Here is a 20,303-nt window from a genome sequence, read left to right as displayed (position 1 = left end):
TGCACTGGAAATTCAGTTGGATGCCTACAACAATGTTGCAATTTCAAGTGTTCCATGAAGGTGAAGATTTGAACGATGCGGTAGGCGTGTACGAGTCGTACTTTTGAATGGATTGGCCAGATTCATAGGATGCAACCGGGTTGGACCTATCACTTTGGACACATGGCACATAGTCTGCCTCTGCAGCACAGATATAAGGCTGGCTGGCCCCCAGGGAGCTCACTTACCTGCACTACATGCTACTGGACCACATCCCTGCTACCACTGCTGCTGTCTATGCATCCTCTGGCTCCTGCTATGGCACGTACACTGGAGAGGGCCCCAGCCTTCACTGAGGAGGAGAACCAGGCCCTGCTGGACGGGCTCCTTCCAGAGTACAGAAAGCTCTATGGGACACCAGGGGAGGAGGTGAGTGTGCTGTTCACTGCCTTCCTAATTATGCATGTTGTCTGACTGCAGCACTAGCAGTGTGTACACCAGTGGCAAGCATTCTCACTGACTACTTTCATCCACCAAAGAGTGTAGGTACATGTAATGAACAGTTTTCCTGCAGATAAAGTACATTATTGCAAGCTTAAATTATCCAGGCATTGTTAACATGTCAGACATGCATGTGAGTTTTCATTCCCCATGGCTGCACTACCTGTGTAATTTCTTTCCCTTTGTGATTATGACATGTATATCCAATTGTGTGCTGCACAAATCTGGGGCATGTGTGTTAATGTGCTTTTCACTTTGTCATCCTCACAGGTTGATGCCCACCAGAAGCAGGAGATCTGGCTGACCATCGACCGGGCTGTTCGTTCTGTGGGGGTCTACAAGCGCCGCATCCGCAACTGCCAGAAGAGGTGGCAGGACCTTCGGGGCTGGACCCGGAGGATAGCTAGAGTCCAGCTGAAGCTGTCACCTCCATGCAGGAGGGGCAGACACCGGACCCTGACTCCCCACATGCTCCGTGTCCTGGCGGTGGTCTTCCCGGACCTGGATAGGCAGCTGAAGGCCAGACAGCAGCATGAAGGGGGTAAGTCCATGCATGATCTGTGTACTATGTCTGACATGCAAATAGCAGTCTTTTGTCCTGGTCACACTTCCACATTACGTAGGGCTTGTAGCCCCAAAATCAGGTCCCTCATCTGTGTGATGCACCCTCCTCATCTGTTCCACAGGTGTGGCCCCTACAGGCTGTTGCTTGTGTCACTAGGGCAGTGTGTCCCTGCAGTCAGCTATGTTTCAGGTACCAGTCAGCATCAGTTCCCGTGACTCTGTTGTGTGTTTCATGGGTGGTTCAATTGTTTACACAATGCCTGAGATCTGACATGTGAACTGTGTGTGCCCTTGAGATGTGTACCAATTGCTGATCTGACTCGCAACATGTTTCTGGGGTATTCAAAACAAAACCATGCAGCAGGGGACTCCAATTTTGGGGCCTCAGGAGTATGTATATCAAGTATGTCACAATTGCTTAGCCACCTGACTACTGTCCGGGGCAAAACACTGTTTCACTTAGTCCTGCCCAGTCATGCCCCCTCAAGGGCATTCAGAAACACTCTGTAATTCCACTCCTGTGTATGAAATTGCAGGTTGTGCTTAGTGACATGTGCCCTCAGGTGTGTGCCTATGTGTCATTGGGTTGTGGCTTGTTGCTACGTACAACTGGGGTGTCCATGATTAAGAGGGTCAGCATGACATCTGCAATGTGACTGTGGGAGACAAGACCTGTGTGACATATAGGTGTGTGATCATCTGACAGCGCACAATGGTGTATGCAACTGTGTCCCTCATGCAGCTGGGTTATATGCATGGCAGACTGTGATGTGTTAATATACATGGATTTGTGTTTGCTGACACTCATATAAATGGTTTTCATGATGTGGGGTCATCTGGGTCCAGTATATGTTGTTTGCATGGGATGGGCAAGTGTGCTGGTCATCTGCAGAGTCAGATTTACCCCTGAGCTAGGATTGTGAGTCAGTGCATATTGTTGTTGTCTGGATGCCCTGCCCCTGTGACAGGAGACAGTGTTGACTGACTTTCAGGGCATCCCAGTGCCATGGCATTGAACTTGGTATGAGTGTGCCTGTGTTGTGTTCAAGTGTGCACCATGCACCCCATTGTGGCCTTGCCCATCAGGACATGAGTACATCATAGTGTGTGTTGCTGGCATGCATCCCAATCATGTGAAATGAGTCTCTGCCCATCCCTTCATCCGGAAACCTGTACTGAGTCAGTCGCAAGAGATGTGCTGTGTGTCTAGTGACATACTCCTACATGTTCACTTGCATGTACAACTAATGTGTGGGTGGTGCATGTTGGCACATTGGTGTGTTAGCATCCAACATGCAACGGACATATGTGTGAAAGTCAAGGAGGGATATGTGTGCCATGGTTGATGTTGAGAATGACATTTGTCTCATCCTAAACAGTGTTGGCACTTTGAGCTGTGTTCAGCTGATGATGCCAGGGCTTGCCCTGTGATGTGATGTACTCACTGTGGTGTGTGCAGTCGGTGCAGGTGACTGATGTTGTTCTGTTACTTCAGATTCCTATCCAGATACATCCACGGCCACAGGAGGGGACAGATCCACGGACCAGGAGGAGCCACAGAGCCTTACAGGGACAGGAGAGGAGTCAGGTGGACCCAGTGACACGGAGGGCGAGTCGAGCCCTACAGAGGAGTCGTCAGCACCATCCCCCCCCAGCTGAAGGCCACAGCAGCTCTGAGGATGACTCCCCTGTGGAGGCGGGTGTCTGCAGCCACCAAACACCAGCTAGTGAGGCTGTCTCCATCACCACCACCCCCACCACCCCCCTCCCATCGGCTCCCATCCCAGAGGTCCCTGTGGGCTCCCGTGTTCGTGAGCATGTCTCCTTTGTGCCAGGCACCGCACCCCCTGCCCCTGTGTCCCCTGCTGCCCTGAGTGAGGAGTCTGTGGACCTACTTAGACAGATCCATGTAGGGCAGACGTCGATGCTGAAGGTCCTCCATGCACACACAGGTCTGTTGACACAACTGTTGTCATTCATGCAGGGCATTTCCTCGGGCATGTCTGCCCTACAGAGGACCAACCAGTCCATGGCCTCCTCCCTGACAGCAGCAGTGTCCCTCCTCCAACAGTCCCACACCCCTCCTACCCCTGCACCACCCACGATTCCTAGCACCCTACCTGTCCCAAGCACAGAAACCCCCAAACCAAGGGCTAGACGTTCACACAAGCAAGCGCAGGGGACTGATTCCACACTCACAGGGGCTGGTTTGCTGACACACACACAGTCATCCACAACCACTCCACAGTCCTCCGAGTCCTCTCCCTCCCAGCCCCCTTCCCTTGCCTCACCTGCAACCCCATCTCCCCAGAATCTCTTCCTCTGTGACCTTGGCCTCTTCCCCACTGACCCAGCAGATCCTGATTACAAGGGGAAGAGAAGTCCCCACACACAGAAGGGAGTGCCCCTCACACCCGGACACCCTCCCCCAGGCGCAGTCAGACCGAGACGCCCACCTGCAAGTCCACCCGGCGCCAGTAGAGCAAGACCCCCCCGCCACCACGCAGCTCCAAGGCAAAGTCTCCGTCCTCCATCCCCCAGGCCACCACTCCAGAGGTTCCCCTGCTACTCCCTGCCCCGGGTTCCACCACACACAGATACACCACCCCCAAAATGCTAAGGCCATCCCTCCCTAGCACTTGCTCCTCCACACCTGGTCAGACAGTTGGTGCCACTGATGTGGGGACCGTGTCCCCCCCTGCCCTGCCGACCTCACCTGTCCCCCATTCCGCTCCCATGGATGTAGGCACTGCTTTGGAGTCCACGACCACCCCGTCTGACTTGGTCACTGCAGTGGTGAGCCAATCCACTCCATCTGACCTGCCCACTGGAGTTGTGCCGGCACCCACCCCATCTGACTTGTGCCCCACAGTTGTGACAGCACCCACCACTTCAGTCATCTCCACTGCAGTTGCAGGTGTCTCGCCTGCATCCCCCACCTCTTCACTGCCTCCTTCTGCTGCACCCAGATCCTGTCCCTGCGGTGCCTGGCCTGCCCCGATGTATGCCCCTCCGAGGGGATGACCCTGGTCCTTAGCAGTGCAGGCAAGCAAGGTGTGACAGTTGTCACTCTAGTTCACTCCTTGGCATTTTGACATGGACTGGCCATTGGCCTTTTGGTTGCACAGACGTTTAGCATTTCATATACTGAATTTGTCACTCTAGTTCACTCCTTGCCATTTGGACATGGACTGGCCATTGGCCTTTTGTTGGAACAGACGTTTCACTTTTCATATGCTGAATAAAGCTTTTTTCTTTGTCCCTGTGAACTTGCTTTAGCTGTACATCATGTTCATGTTGTTTTACATGCCCTTGCACCTGTAATGCTTGGTTTACAATGTTGCATACTGATGTGTTGATGTGAGGTACTCCCTGTGGTCCATGAGATATGTATCCTATTCTGCTGGGTATCCATGTCATCCTTTGCAGGTACCCGGGTGTGTCTGGATCAACTATTTGTGTACATCTCTCTGTGAGCATTTCATTGGCATGGTCGCATCTGTGGCTTGCACCCCTGCACATATGATGTGCTTACCATTGTCCAAATTGTCACTTACACATACTTCGTGCTCATCACTACTGGCCCTACAGGTGTGGGCATCATTGTAATAGGAGCAACTGGGTCCTCTGTGCAACTTGCTAGACATATGTTTTGGGTATGTGCAGCTGACTTAGGGGAGACTCCCGTACCCAGGCTGTTGTGACCAGAGCCTTCATTGTGTGGTAACTGATGGCTGAGTGACCAAGTGTTCTGCAGTGAATATGTTTGGCACAGCTGGGCTCCCACAGGAGTTGTACCCCCTCAAGTTAGTGTGTTGCCCAGTGACATGGCCTGGGCCCATGGTGTGTGTTGTATGTGCAGGTGTGTGTGTCCACATCCCTGTTCATACACAGACAGTGTTCCCTTGATATGTTCCTGTTGTTGATGCTTGCTGAGTGGTACTGGGTTCATCCCACTACTTTTCCAATGGGCTACCAGATGTGTGGGTGCATGATACACTACTGTTAATTGGTGTATCATCATTGTGATTTGTCAGTTCTGAGTGGTGATGATGTTGTCAGACACAGATGGGACACAGTCAGGGTTCCTCAAGGCACTTGTTTGTTCGCAATATCATGTAGTTGTCCCTAGGTGGTAGTTTTCAGTGATTGAGACATTTGTATGTGTGTGTGTGACTGCTCCCACTTGTCGGGTTCACGGCAGCGATGCTGGAAGGTGTCAGCATGGGTGCCTTGTGTTCCTCATTGGCATCTGCATAGTCTTGGGACTGTGGCAGGGATTCTGAAGGTTACATGACTTTTGAGGTCATGGGCATGTACCGCATACTGTGCAGTGTGTCTGTCATTCCCCAGGGTTATAAACAGTCCTTGTGTGATGTGTGTGTGCACCTTAGCTCCGGGCAACATTCCTGTGTTTGTCATGGGTGCATGTGCAATGTCACCTGTCCATGTGGACTTCACAGATACACATTGTTGCAGTTCAGGTGTGTGGTGTTGATGGTGGACTGATGTGAATGTTTGCATGGATGGTCCCCTAGATCCCATTTGTCCATGGATGAGGGGCCATGCTGAGGGATTTGTGTTTGTGTATGTGTGATGCACGTTTGTGGCACAGGACACATGTCTGGGTTTCAAAGTTTGTACTACATCTGCCTTTGTCATCACAGTGGAAGTGTCATGCATGCTTGTGTCACCCCACTGTCTGTTCCCTGGGGGTAGTGGTGTTGTGTGTCAGTCTCTTGCTGTGTTAGTTGGTGTTCATTCCAGCTTGTGTCACATGTGTCTGTTGTGCTTCCTCTCATCTCCTAACGCCTGATTGCCCACTGAGGGTGTCCCAATGATGGTTTACTTTTGTATGGCACTGTGTCCACATCTGTGTCACTGTGGTTCAGCCCCCCTCATGTGTTGTGTAGTTGCCTGGGGATACTGTGACACATACACACACAGGTTGTGTCCGATGTGCAGTGTGAGTTTGCCTGTTTGTGCATCTGCACCAGTGCATTGGTATTGCTGTTGTGGGCCTTGGTGTGGATGCTGTTTCTGTGATTTTGCATGCTGTCCCTGTGAGTTATTTTCACATCATTGTACACATTCATCCTGGTTGTTGGGTGCCATTGCTGGCATGGAATGGGAGTTTGTGAGCTGACACCTACAGTCTACACATGTTGTTTTGATTGGTGTGTCTATTTTCGAGATGTGTGCATGCTCGGTGATGGTCACTTCTGCTGTTGTGTCATTGTACGCTGTGTGCATTGTCAGCCCCCATGTGTGGTACTTGTCTGCACATGGCCGAGAATGTTATGTTTTCACAGCACTGTTAGCCTCACCACATCTCTGTGTGTATGGGACACAACCACTAGTTTGCCCCAGAAGTGTTTGATGTGTTGGGAGCAGGGATCATACATACTGTTTGTTATTTGCAGCTTTGACCATGACGACACTTACCTTTTGGTCACTGTGTTGAGGGGGGTTTGGTCCCCATCACCAAAATGCTCGACATCTGCTGCATTTTGTGGGCCCCCACTTAACTTCTGCTCTACAGAGTGAGGGGGTGCTCTTTTTACATTGCCACAGTGCTATGGTGATGCTTGCCTTCTGTATGTCACACTCATGTGTTGGTCACACATGTGCTGTTACTTACATTGTATGCTCGTAGCCATAATCACTGTTGTGGGCATTTGTCACAGACTACACACTGTTGTCATGATGTCATGGGGGATGTATTTTGCGGACATACCTGATGTTTGCGTATGCTGGATGTGTTGTGCATCACCCATCCTATGGCTGGGGGTATCAGAGGTGATGAACAACGGGTCCCCTGTGAGTGGGGGTGTCAGGGGTGATGAGCAACATAGTCCCTATGGGTATGGGTGGCAGTAGTGATGAGCAACAGGTCCCCTGTGAGTGGGGCTGTCAGGAGTGATGGGCAACAGGTCCCTGTGAGTGGGGCTGGCAGGGGTGATGGGCAACATAATCCCTGCGAGTGGGGGTGGCAGGGGTGATGGGCAACATAAGCCCTGTGAGTGGGGGTGGCAGGGGTGATGGGCAACAGGCCCCTGTGAGTGGGGGTGGCAGGGGTGATGGGCAACAGGTCCCCTGTGAGTGGGGGTGGCAAGGTTGATGGGCAACATAGTCCCTATGGGTGTGGGTGGCAGTAGTGATGAGCAACAGGTCCCCTGTGAGTGGGGGTGGCAGGGGTGATGGGCAACATAAGCCCTATGAGTGGGGGTGGCAGGGGTGATGGGCAACAGGTCCCTATGGGTGGGGGTGGCAGGGGTGATGGGCAACATAGTCCCTATGGGTGTGGGTGGCAGTAGTGATGAGCAACAGGTCCCCTGTGAGTGGGGCTGTCAGGAGTGATGGGCAACAGGTCCCTGTGAGTGGGGGTGGCAGGGGTGATGGGCAACATAAGCCCTGTGAGTGGGGGTGGCAGGGGTGATGGGCAACATAAGCCCTGTGAGTGGGGGTGGCAGGGGTGATGGGCAACAGGTCCCCTGTGAGTGGGGGTGGCATGGGTGATGGGCAAGAGGTCCCCTGTGAGTGGGGGTGGCAGGGGTGATGGGCAACATAGTCCCTATGGGTGTGGGTGGCAGTAGTGATGAGCAACAGGTCCCCTGTGAGTGGGGGTGGCAGGGGTGATGGGCAACATAAGCCCTATGAGTGGGGCTGTCAGGAGTGATGGGCAACAGGTCCCTGTGAGTGGGGTGGCAGGGGTGATGGGCAACATAAGCCCTGTGAGTGGGGGTGGCAGGGGTGATGGGCAACATAAGCCCTGTGAGTGGGGGTGGCAGGGGTGATGGGCAACAGGTCCCCTGTGAGCGGGGGTGGCAGGGGTGATGGGCAACAGGTGCCCTGTGAGTGGGGGTGGCAGGGGTGATGAGCAACATAGTCCCTATGGGTGTGGGTGGCAGTAGTGATGAGCAACAGGTCCCCTGTGAGTGGGGGGGGCAGGGTTGATGGGCAACATAAGCCCTATGAGTGGGGGTGGCAGGGTGATGGGCAACAGGTCCCTATGGGTGGGGGTGACAGGGGTGATGGGCAACATAAGCCCTGTGAGTGGGGGTGGCAGGGGTGATGTGCAGCAGGTCCCCTGTGAGTGGGGGTGGCAGGGGTGATGGGCCACATAAGCCCTGTGAGTGGGGGTGGCAGGGGTGATGGGCAGCAGGTCCCCTGTGAATGGGGGTGGCAGGGGTAATGGGTAACATAAGCACTATAGGTGGGGGTGGCAGGGGTGATGGGCAACAGGTCCCTATGGGTGGGGGTGGCAGGGGTGATGGGCAACATAAGCCCTGTGAGTGGGGGTGGCAGTGGTGATTGGCAACAGGTCCCCTGTGAGTGGGGGTGGCAGGGGTGATGGGCAACATAAGCCCTGTGAGTGGGGGTGGCAGGGGTGATGGGCAACAGGTCCCCTGTGAGTGGGGTGGCAGGGGTGATGGGCAACATTAGCAGTATGGGTGGAGGTGGCAGGGGTGATGGGCAACAGATCCCTATGGGTGGGGGTGGCAGGGGTGATGGGCAACATAAGCCCTGTGAGTGGGGGTGGCAGGGGTGATGGGCAACAGGTCCCCTGTGAGTGGGGGTGGCAGGGGTGATGGGCAACATAAGCCCTGTGAGTGGGGGTGGCAGGGGTGATGGGCAACAGGTCCCCTGTGAGTGGGGGTGGTAGGGGTGATGGGCAACATAAGCACTATGGGTGGTCGTGGCAGGGGTGATGCGCAACAGGTCCCTATGGGTGGGGGTGGCAGGGGTGATGGGCAACATAAGCCCTGTGAGTGGGGGTGGCAGGGGTGATGGGCAACAGGTCCCCTGTGAGTGGGGGTGGCAGGGGTGATGGGCAACATAAGCCCTGTGAGTGGGGGTGGCAGGGGTGATGGGCAACATAATCACTATGGGTGGGGTGGCAGTAGTGATGAGCAACAGGTCCCCTGTGAGTGGGGGTGGCAGGGGTGATGGGCAACAGGTCCCCTGTGAATGGGGGTGGCAGGGGTAATGGGCAACATAAGCACTATAGGTGGGGGTGGCAGGGGTGATGGGCAACAGGTCCCTATGGGTGGGGGTGGCAGGGGTGATGGGCAACATAAGCCCTGTGAGTGGGGGTGGCAGTGGTGATTGGCAACAGGTCCCCTGTGAGTGGGGTTGGCAAGGGTGATGGGCAACATAAGCCCTGTGAGTGGGGGTGGCAGGGGTAATGGGCAACAGGTCCCCTGTGAGTGGGGGTGGCAGGGGTGATGGGCAACAGGTCCCCTGTGAGTGGGGGTGGCAGGGGTGATGGGCAACATAAGCCCCGTGAGTGGGGGTGGCAGGGGTGATGGGCAACAGGTCCCCTGTGAGTGGGGGTGGTAGGGGTGATGGGCAACATAAGCACTATGGGTGGTCGTGGCAGGGGTGATGCGCAACAGGTCCCTATGGGTGGGGGTGGCAGGGGTGATGGGCAACATAAGCCCTGTGAGTCAGGTTGGCAGGGGTGATGGGCAACAGGTCCCCTGTGAGTGGGGGTGGCAGGGGTGATGGGCAACATAAGCCCTGTGAGTGGGGGTGGCAGGGGTGATGGGCAACATAAGCACTATGTGTGGGGTGGCAGGGGTGATGGGCAACAGGTCCCTATGAGTGGGGGTGGCAGGGGTGATGGGCAACATAAGCCCTGTGAGTGGGGGTGGCAGGGGTGATGGGCAACAGGTCCCCTGTGAGTGGGGGTGGCAAGGGTGATGGGCAACATAAGCTCTGTGAGTGGGGGTGGCAGGCGAGACAGGCAACAGGTCCCCTGTGAGAGGGGGGGCAGGGGTGATGGGCAACAGGTCCCTATGGGTGGGGGTGACAGGGGTGATGGGCAACATAGTCCCTATGGGTGTGGGTGGCAGTAGTGATGAGCAACAGGTCCCCTGTGAGTGGGGCTGTCAGGAGTGATGGGCAACAGGTCCCTGTGAGTGGGGGTGGCAGGGGTGATGGGCAACATAAGCCCTGTGAGTGGGGGTGGCAGGGGTGATGGGCAACATAAGCCCTGTGAGTGGGGGTGGCAGGGGTGATGGGCAACAGGTCCCCTGTGAGTGGGGGTGGCATGGGTGATGGGCAACAGGTCCCCTGTGAGTGGGGGTGGCAGGGGTGATGGGCAACATAGTCCCTATGGGTGTGGGTGGCAGTAGTGATGAGCAACAGGTCCCCTGTGAGTGGGGGTGGCAGGGGTGATGGGCAACATAAGCCCTATGAGTGGAGCTGTCAGGAGTGATGGGCAACAGGTCCCTGTGAGTGGGGTGGCAGGGGTGATGGGCAACATAAGCCCTGTGAGTGGGGGTGGCAGGGGTGATGGGCAACAGAAGCCCTGTGAGTGGGTGTTGGACAGGCCACACGAAGGGCTTGCTCCCTCCCCGCACGACAGGGCCCGAGCTCCGGCCCACCAGGCATAACCCACGAAAAGCACCTGTACCCCGTCTCCCGACGGATCTTCTGCCCTCGGACCTCTACTCATCACGGGGCCCAGCCCCACCGGCTCCCCCGGCCGGTTCAAGCCGCCATCTTGGGCCCTGCACCACGAGGCCGCGTGGCCTCGCCCCGACCCTAACCCCGGGCCTGACCGGCCCCGACATCCCGGCACCACCATCCACCCGGGAGGTGAGCGGACCACTTGGCAGGTCAATGGGAGGACGAAGTGTCAAGAGCTCTTCCCCCGCCAGGTGCCGATCGCCTCCAGCTCCCCCAGGCGCTGGCTCCACCCCCTGCTGGGTGTCTGGACACCTTCATCCCGGGCCCTCCGACCTCCAAGTGCGAGGGTCCGGACATCAAAGAGCGCCTGCCCTATAACTGGGGCAACTCCGGAGCAGGAAGGCAGTTGTATCCTGGAGTCGAGAGACACCGAGAGAACTCAGCCTTGACGGACTACTGGCGCTGCCGTAGCCCTATCTTGCGAACCATCGTCCTGCCTGCTGGCGCTGCCGCGGCCTTCTACAACATCCATCCTCGTCGGGACCTGCTGGCGCTGCCGCGGCCCGTTGTAACGACCATCTTCACCGGGACCTGCTGGCGCTGCCGCGGACCGTACCTCGACCATCTCCACTGGGACCTGCTGGCGCTGCCGCGGACCGTGTATCGACCATCTCTACCGGGACCTGCTGGCGCTGCCGCGGCCCGTACCAGCTACACCACCAAGCTCGAGGATTGTGGGCTAACCATCATCTCATCCGAACTACTGGACTGGTAAACAGACTGTCCCGCTTCCCCTTCCCTATCCTAAGAGACCTAAATCGAGGGGACCCCTGAGTCCAGACCTCCTTGTACTATTTCATCGTACCTTAAGAAGTGCATATAAAGAACACTAAATCTTATCCTTGTGTGGTGTCTGTCTGTGGGGGGGGAGTCACTTGTCTGTACGATCGCTGGAGACGGCTCTCCCCGGAGACCTCTCCCCCTGACCTCGGCCGACCCTCCCGGTCCGTCTACCCTTTCTAACATTGGTGGCCAGCGGCGTGATCCGAATCAACGCGTAATCGTACAGAGAGTAGCTCACCCCACGACAAAAACACGATGTCAGCCAAAGATAGCAGCTCCACCGAGAAATTCCAAATGGATAAGTTAGAAGAATACAACCACCGCGAATTGAGACAATTCTGCATAGAACTTGGCATTGCTACCACCGGCCTGAGTACCAAGGATGATCTAAAGCACGCCCTAGAGTCGTGGACAGAAACTGGGGTCGCCGGACCCTCCGACCAAAGCAGCATCACACCAGAGGGGAACGCCACGGCTCCCGAGGAGCGGGGAACGGGCCTCTCGCAGGAGGAGATCCGAGAAAGAGAAAGAACCAGATTGCACGAGTTGGAAATGGCACGACTCAAGATGGATGGGGAACTCAAGTTAGCTGAACAGAAACTCAACCTCGAGCATATGCGGCTCCGAGAAGAACGAGAAGAGAAGCAGAGACAGAGAGAGCTGGAGGAGAAAAAAATAACGCTCGAGCACGAGCGCCAACTAGCGGAGATAGAACTTCGGAAACAGAATAAAGAACTGGGGGTGCCTGAGCGGCCACACACCCCGGGGCCAATCGAGAAAAAAGTCCACATCCCCAAGGATGTTGTCCGCGAGTATGTCCGAGAAGACGACATACAACAGTGGTTTAAAGCCTACGAGATCGCCATGACCTCCCACCGGATCGACCGGAGTGATTGGGGAGCCGGACTTTGGGGGAGGTTTGTCAACGAGGGTCGCGATGCCCTACTGCAGCTCCCAGATCACCAAATGTCGTCCTACGACCACATGAAGGCTGCCCTCCTCACCCGCTACGGCCTCACACCCGAGATGTACCGCCAGAGGTTCAGAGATTGCACCCGGATCCCAGGTACAACTTGGGTAGAATACGTGAACTATTTTAGCCGTGCCTTCGAAGGTTGGATCAAGGGGAGCCATGTCACCACCTACGAACAACTCTTTAACCTTATGGTATGGGAGCACCTGTCGAACAACTGTTTCGTCGAGCTCAGGCAGCACCTCCTCGACAGTAAGCTGACTGACCCCCGGCAGCTCGCCGCCGAAGCTGACCGATGGGAAAGCACCCGAGTGGGCCGGAGGGGGCCACACGAACAGAACAGAAGCAACCCAGGCCAGCACCGTCCTCGGGGAGGAGGAGGGGGCCAGGGGCGAGGAAGAGACGCCTTGCCAGCAACACCCGTGGCCAGCACCCCGCCTCCGGCCGGCCGGGGCAACCCCCCGTGGCGTCCTGGGTTCCGAGCCAACGTCACGTGCCACCGATGCCAGCGAGTCGGCCACTACGCCAATGACCCGAGCTGCCCGCAGAACCAAACACCCAAGCCCCGCCAGGTAGCTGCCGCCGCCCTGGGGGAAGAGCGATTATCGGGGGAACCAGAAGAGTATGAGCCGGCCCAGCAAGAGTGGGAACCGGCCGCCATGGTCCTGGCGTGCTTAGGGGGGAGAGACATGGTCCCACGGGCTCCCCTACCCGCTAACACCAGGAAATACGGTCAGGTGGTGACCATTAATGGACAGCGAGCCGAGGCCTTGCGTGACACAGGCGCCAGTGTGACGGCCGTCCGCTGTCACCTGGTGAAGCCCGAGCAGATCCTGCCGAACATTCTCTGCCCCGTCCGCTCGGCAGACAACTCTGAGAGTATGTGTCAAATGGCCTGCGTCCCGTTCGAATGGGGAGGGGTCTCCGGCCTGTTGAAGGTGACGGTCCGGGACGATGCCCCCGTGGACTGCCTCCTGGGGAATGACCTCGAGAGTTCCCCGTGGGCCACCGTTGAGAGAAGAGAGCACCTGGGGATGCTGGGCCTCCCGGACTGGGCCTGCGTAACCACCCGGTCCATGGCCGCCCGTGCCGTCCCCCGATCAGAAGAACCGGAATGGCCAGCACCTCCGCCCCCGGTCGCCCCAGTAGAAGACAACGACGAGGCCAGCCTCCCAGACCCGACGACCGAAGGAGACGCGCAACCCCAGAACCTTCCTGACCTGGCTCAGTGGCATCAAGAAGGGGGGCCCACCCAAGAACAGTTCCGCCAGGAACAAAAGACCTGTCCCTCCCTCGAGGGACTCCGCCAACAAGCCAGCGCCCAGAACGCAGGGGACTCCACCGGAACTCACTGGGTCTACTGGGATAACGACCTGCTATACAGCGAGCAAAGAATCGCCGAGCTGGGGGCCGGTCGAGTACTGGTGGTACCTCTCCGCTTCAGAGACTTTCTGCTCAACCTGGCCCACGATGTCCCCCTGGCTGGACACCTGGGCCAGGACAAAACGTACAGCCGCCTAGTGACCCACTTTTTCTGGCCGAAAATGAGGAACAACGTCCTGAACCACTGCCGATCTTGCCCCACATGCCAAGCCAGCGGGAAGAGTGGTCGGAAGCTGAAAGCCCCTCTGCAACCCTTCCCTGTGGTCACCACCCCGTTCGAGAGGGTGGGGATAGACATTGTGGGGCCTCTGGACCCCCGCACGGCACAAGGACACAGGTTCATCTTAGTACTGGTGGACCATGCCACCCGCTACCCCGAGGCGGTGCCCCTGCGGACCGTGACAGCTCCGGTGGTTGGCCGGGCCCTAATGGGGATCTTCTCCCGGGTAGGCTTCCCCCGAGAAGTCGTCAGCGACCGAGGCACGAACTTTATATCCAAATACATGAAGTCCCTCTGGCAACAATGCGGGGTCACCTACAGATTCACGACCCCCTATCACCCCCAAGGGAACGGACTAGTGGAGCGTTTTAACCGCACTCTCAAGGGGATGATTGGGGGATTGGAAGAGCCCCTCCGTCGCCAGTGGGATGTACTACTCCCGTGCCTCCTCTTCGCCTACCGAGAAGTTCCCCAGAAGTCCCTCGGTTTTAGCCCTTTCGAACTCCTGTACGGGCACCCTGTGCGAGGGCCCCTCAGCCTAGTAAAAGAAGGTTGGGAGATGGCCCCCCTAAAGACCCCTCCAGACGTCTTCAAATACCTCCTGGCCCTACGCAATCAGACCCGGCGCTTCAGAGAGATGGCCAAGGCGAACCTCGAGGCCAGCCAGGAGGACATGAAGAGGTGGTATGATCACAATGCCTCCTCCGTTGAGTTCGAGCCTGGACAACAAGTATGGGTGATGTCCCCCACCGAACCATGTGCCTTGCAAGATAAGTGGACGGGGCCCTTCAAAGTGGTCGAGCGCAAAAGCCCCGTCACTTACCTCATCGACCTGGGGACCTCCCGGAACCCCCTTCGGGTCCTCCACACCAACCGACTCAAACCACACTTTGTGCGCTCAGAACTCAGCCTCCTGATGGCTACGGACAGTGGGGCAGAGGAAGACTCCGAACCCCTCCCGGATCTTCTGAAGACTCAAGAGAATGACGGCTCCGTGGACGGGGTCCGGCTCTCTGACGCCCTCACTTCGGAGCAACGCCAGGGCTGCCGGAACCTCCTGCTACAGTTCGCTACCCTGTTCTCCCTCACCCCCGGGGTCACCCCTTGGTGTTTGCACGACGTGGACACCGGGGACAGTCCCCCTGTCCGACACCGGGCCTACCGCGTACCAGATCGGGTACGGGCCTGCATACAGGAGGAAGTGGCCAAGATGCTCACAATCGGGGTCATCGAGCCCTCGGACAGTCCCTGGGCCAGTCCGGTTGTATTGGTCCCCAAAGCCGCTGCCCCCGGCACCGCACCTGAACTGAGATTCTGCGTCAACTACCGGGGCTTGAACGCTGTCACCCGGACCGACGCTCATCCGATCCCCCGAGCAGACGAGCTGATCGACCGGCTGGGGGCCGCCCGCTACCTCAGTATCTTCGACCTAACAGCGGGCTACTGGCAGATCGGCCTCACACCCAGGGCTCAGGAACGGTCAGCCTTCTCTACCCCCGATGGCCACTACCAATTCAAGGTCATGCCCTTCGGCATGAAGAATGCCCCCGCCACGTTTCAACGCCTCGTGAACCAGGTCTTGGCGGGGCTCGAAGAGTTCAGCGCTGCCTACCTGGACGATATCGCTGTATACAGCCGCCACTGGCCCGACCACCTCCGTCACCTCCAAGAGGTCCTACAGGCCCTCCAGCGGGCCGGCCTCACAATTAAGGCCGGCAAGTGCCAAATTGGCCAAGGGTCTGTGACCTACCTTGGGCACCAAGTGGGAAGCGGGCTGGTGGCCCCGCTACAACTTAAGATTGCTGCCATCCAGTCCTGGCAGCCCCCCATCACCCAGACCGAGGTCCGAGCCTTCTTGGGGCTCACCGGCTACTACCGGCGGTTCGTGAAGGACTACGGCAGCATCGTGGGGCCCCTCACGGGTCTCACGTCCAAGAACCAACCGAAGCGGATTAACTGGACCCCCGATTGTCAAGCGGCCTTCGAGAAGCTGAAGGCCGCCCTGTGCACCGCTACTGTGCTCGGGGCCCCCGATTACAGTCGGGAATTCGTGGTACAGACCGACGCCTCCGACCACGGCATCGGAGCCGTCCTTTCTCAGTTAAACCCCGAAGGTCATGACCAGCCGGTGGCCTTCATCAGTCGACGTCTCCTGGCCCGAGAACAGCGCTGGAGCACCATCGAGAGGGAGGCCTTCGCAGTGGTGTGGGCCCTCAAAAAGCTCCGGCCCTATCTCTTCGGTACCCACTTCCGGGTACAAACCGACCATCGACCCCTGCAGTGGCTGATGCAGATGCGGGGGGAGAACCCAAAACTCTTGCGCTGGTCCATTTCCCTGCAGGGAATGGACTTCACTGTGGAGCACCGTCCAGGCCAAGACCACGCCAACGCGGATGGCCTGTCCCGCTTTTTCCGCCTCGACGAAGAGAGTCCCCAAGGAGATGGGTGACTCTCCCCGCCTTCAGCTGGGGGGGACGCATGTTGGACAGGCCACACGAAGGGCTTGCTCCCTCCCCGCACGACAGGGCCCGAGCTCCGGCCCACCAGGCATAACCCACGAAAAGCACCTGTACCCCGTCTCCCGACGGATCTTCTGCCCTCGGACCTCTACTCATCACGGGGCCCAGCCCCACCGGCTCCCCCGGCCGGTTCAAGCCGCCATCTTGGGCCCTGCACCACGAGGCCGCGTGGCCTCGCCCCGACCCTAACCCCGGGCCTGACCGGCCCCGACATCCCGGCACCACCATCCACCCGGGAGGTGAGCGGACCACTTGGCAGGTCAATGGGAGGACGAAGTGTCAAGAGCTCTTCCCCCGCCAGGTGCCGATCGCCTCCAGCTCCCCCAGGCGCTGGCTCCACCCCCTGCTGGGTGTCTGGACACCTTCGTCCCGGGCCCTCCGACCTCCAAGTGCGAGGGTCCGGACATCAAAGAGCGCCTGCCCTATAACTGGGGCAACTCCGGAGCAGGAAGGCAGTTGTATCCTGGAGTCGAGAGACACCGAGAGAACTCAGCCTTGACGGACTACTGGCGCTGCCGTAGCCCTATCTTGCGAACCATCGTCCTGCCTGCTGGCGCTGCCGCGGCCTTCTACAACATCCATCCTCGTCGGGACCTGCTGGCGCTGCCGCGGCCCGTTGTAACGACCATCTTCACCGGGACCTGCTGGCGCTGCCGCGGACCGTACCTCGACCATCTCCACTGGGACCTGCTGGCGCTGCCGCGGACCGTGTATCGACCATCTCTACCGGGACCTGCTGGCGCTGCCGCGGCCCGTACCAGCTACACCACCAAGCTCGAGGATTGTGGGCTAACCATCATCTCATCCGAACTACCGGACTGGTAAACAGACTGTCCCGCTTCCCCTTCCCTATCCTAAGAGACCTAAATCGAGGGGACCCCTGAGTCCAGACCTCCTTGTACTATTTCATCGTACCTTAAGAAGTGCATATAAAGAACACTAAATCTTATCCTTGTGTGGTGTCTGTCTGTGGGGGGGGAGTCACTTGTCTGTACGATCGCTGGAGACGGCTCTCCCCGGAGACCTCTCCCCCTGACCTCGGCCGACCCTCCCGGTCCGTCTACCCTTTCTAACAGTGGGGGTGGCAGGGGTGATGGGCAACAGGTCCCCTGTGAGCGGGTTGGCAGGGGTGATGGGCAACAGGTGCCCTGTGAGTGGGGGTGGCAGGGGTGATGAGCAACATAGTCCCTATGGGTGTGGGTGGCAGTAGTGATGAGCAACAGGTCCCCTGTGAGTGGGGGTGGCAGGGGTGATGGGCAACATAAGCCCTATGAGTGGGGGTGGCAGGGTGATGGGCAACAGGTCCCTATGGGTGGGGGTGACAGGGGTGATGGGCAACATAAGCCCTGTGAGTAGGGGTGGCAGGGGTGATGTGCAGCAGGTCCCCTGTGAGTGGGGGTGGCAGGGGTGATGGGCCACATAAGCCATGTGAGTGGGGGTGGCAGGGGTGATGGGCAGCAGGTCCCCTGTGAATGGGGGTGGCAGGGGTAATGGGTAACATAAGCACTATAGGTGGGGGTGGCAGGGGTGATGGGCAACAGGTCCCTATGGGTGGGGGTGGCAGGGGTGATGGGCAACATAAGCCCTGTGAGTGGGGGTGGCAGGGGTGATGGGCAACAGGTCCCCTGTGAGTGGGGGTGGCAGGGGTGATGGGCAACATTAGCAGTATGGGTGGAGGTGGCAGGGGTGATGGGCAACAGGTCCCTATGGGTGGGGGTGGCAGGGGTGATGGGCAACATAAGCCCTGTGAGTGGGGGTGGCAGGGGTGATGGGCAACAGGTCCCCTGTGAGTGGGGGTGGTAGGGGTGATGGGCAACATAAGCACTATGGGTGGTCGTGGCAGGGGTGATGCGCAACAGGTCCCTATGGGTGGGGGTGGCAGGGGTGATGGGCAACATAAGCCCTGTGAGTGGGGGTGGCAGGGGTGATGGGCAACAGGTCCCCTGTGAGTGGGGGTGGCAGGGGTGATGGGCAACATAAGCCCTGTGAGTGGGGGTGGCAGGGGTGATGGGCAACATAATAACTATGGGTGGGGTGGCAGTAGTGATGAGCAACAGGTCCCCTGTGAGTGGGGGTGGCAGGGGTGATGGGCAACAGGTCCCCTGTGAATGGGGGTGGCAGGGGTAATGGGCAACATAAGCACTATAGGTGGGGGTGGCAGGGGTGATGGGCAACAGGTCCCTATGGGTGGGGGTGGCAGGGGTGATGGGCAACATAAGCCCTGTGAGTGGGGGTGGCAGTGGTGATTGGCAACAGGTCCCCTGTGAGTGGGGGTGGCAGGGGTGATGGGCAACATAAGCCCTGTGAGTGGGGGTGGCAGGGGTGATGGGCAACAGGTCCCCTGTGAGTGGGGGTGGCAGGGGTGATGGGCAACATTAGCACTATGGGTGGAGGTGGCAGGGGTGATGGGCAACAGGTCCCCTGTGAGTGGGGGTGGCAGGGGTGATGGGCAACATTAGCAGGGGAACAACCTTTACAACGCAACTTTTACAACGCACTACCATTACAACGCATTTTTTACAACGCATAATCCATTACAACGCATGACATTACAACGCATGACACTACAACGCATTTTTAAAAACTACCTTTACAACGCATTCCATTACAACGCATACTACCATTACAACGCATACCATTACAACGCATAATATTACACTATACTATCCAACACTTACCCTACTGATGCACCCCCTGGAGTTAGAATAGTAATTTTTACCCTTATACTATCCAACACTTACCCTACTGATGCACCCCCTGGAGTTAGAATAGTAATTTTTACCCCTATACTATCCAACACTTACCCTACTGTTGCACCCCCTGGAGTTAGAATAGTAATTTTTACCCCTATACTATCCAACACTTACCCTACTGATGCACCCCCTGGAGTTAGAATAGTAATTTTTACCCCTATACTATCCAACACTTACCCTACTGATGCACCCCCTGGAGTTAGAATAGTAATTTTTACCCCTATACTATCCAACACATACCCTACTGATGCACCCCCTGGAGTTAGAATAGTAATTTTTACCCCTATACTATCCAACACTTACCCTACTGATGCACCCCCTGGAGTTAGAATAGTAATTTTTACCCCTATACTATCCAACACTTACCCTACTGTTGCACCCCCTGGAGTTAGAATAGTAATTTTTACCCCTATACTATCCAACACTTACCCTACTGTTGCACCCCCTGGAGTTAGAATAGTAATTTTTACCCCTACACTATCCAACACTTACCCTACTGTTGCACCCCCTGGAGTTAGAATAGTAATTTTTACCCCTACACTATCCAACACTTACCCTACTGTTGCACCCCCTGGAGTTAGAATAGTAATTTTTACCCCTACACTATCCAACACTTACCCTACTGTTGCACCCCCTGGAGTTAGAATAGTAATTTTTACCCCTACACTATCCAACACTTACCCTACTGTTGCACCCCCTGGAGTTAGAATAGTAATTTTTACCCCTATACTATTTAATACTTACCTTAAATGTAATTTAATATTATGCGTTGTAATGGTATGCGTTGTAAAGGTAGTATGCGTTGTAATGGTAATGCGTTGTAAAGGTATTTTTTAAAAATGCGTTGTAGTGTCATGCGTTGTAATGTCATGCGTTGTAATGGATTATGCGTTGTAAAAAATGCGTTGTAAGTGCATGCGTTGTAAAAGTGTGCGTTGTAACGTCATACATCCACATTAGCAGTATGGGTGGAGGTGGCAGGGGTGATGGGCAACAGGTCCCTATGGGTGGGGGTGGCAGGGGTGATGGGCAACATAAGCCCTGTGAGTGGGGGTGGCAGGGGTGATGGGCAACAGGTCCCCTGTGAGTGGGGGTGGCAGGGGTGATGGGCAACATAAGCCCTGTGAGTGGGGGTGGCAGGGGTGATGGGC

The 20,303-nt window shown here is 57.0% G+C and overlaps 1 protein-coding gene across 1 annotated transcript in view; it reads right to left on the bottom strand.

The window, feature by feature from the left end:
- Positions 1–20,303, bottom strand: part of OVCH2 (ovochymase 2) — an 881,024-nt gene that overhangs the window by 801,146 nt on the left and 59,575 nt on the right. The window lies entirely within an intron of this gene.

Source organism: Triturus cristatus, chromosome 3_2 (genome assembly GCF_964204655.1).
Source record: "Triturus cristatus chromosome 3_2, aTriCri1.1, whole genome shotgun sequence".
NCBI lineage: Eukaryota > Metazoa > Chordata > Amphibia > Caudata > Salamandridae > Triturus > Triturus cristatus.
The sequence above is the reverse complement of the archived record's forward strand: the minus strand, read 5'-3'. Positions and strand labels throughout refer to the sequence as shown.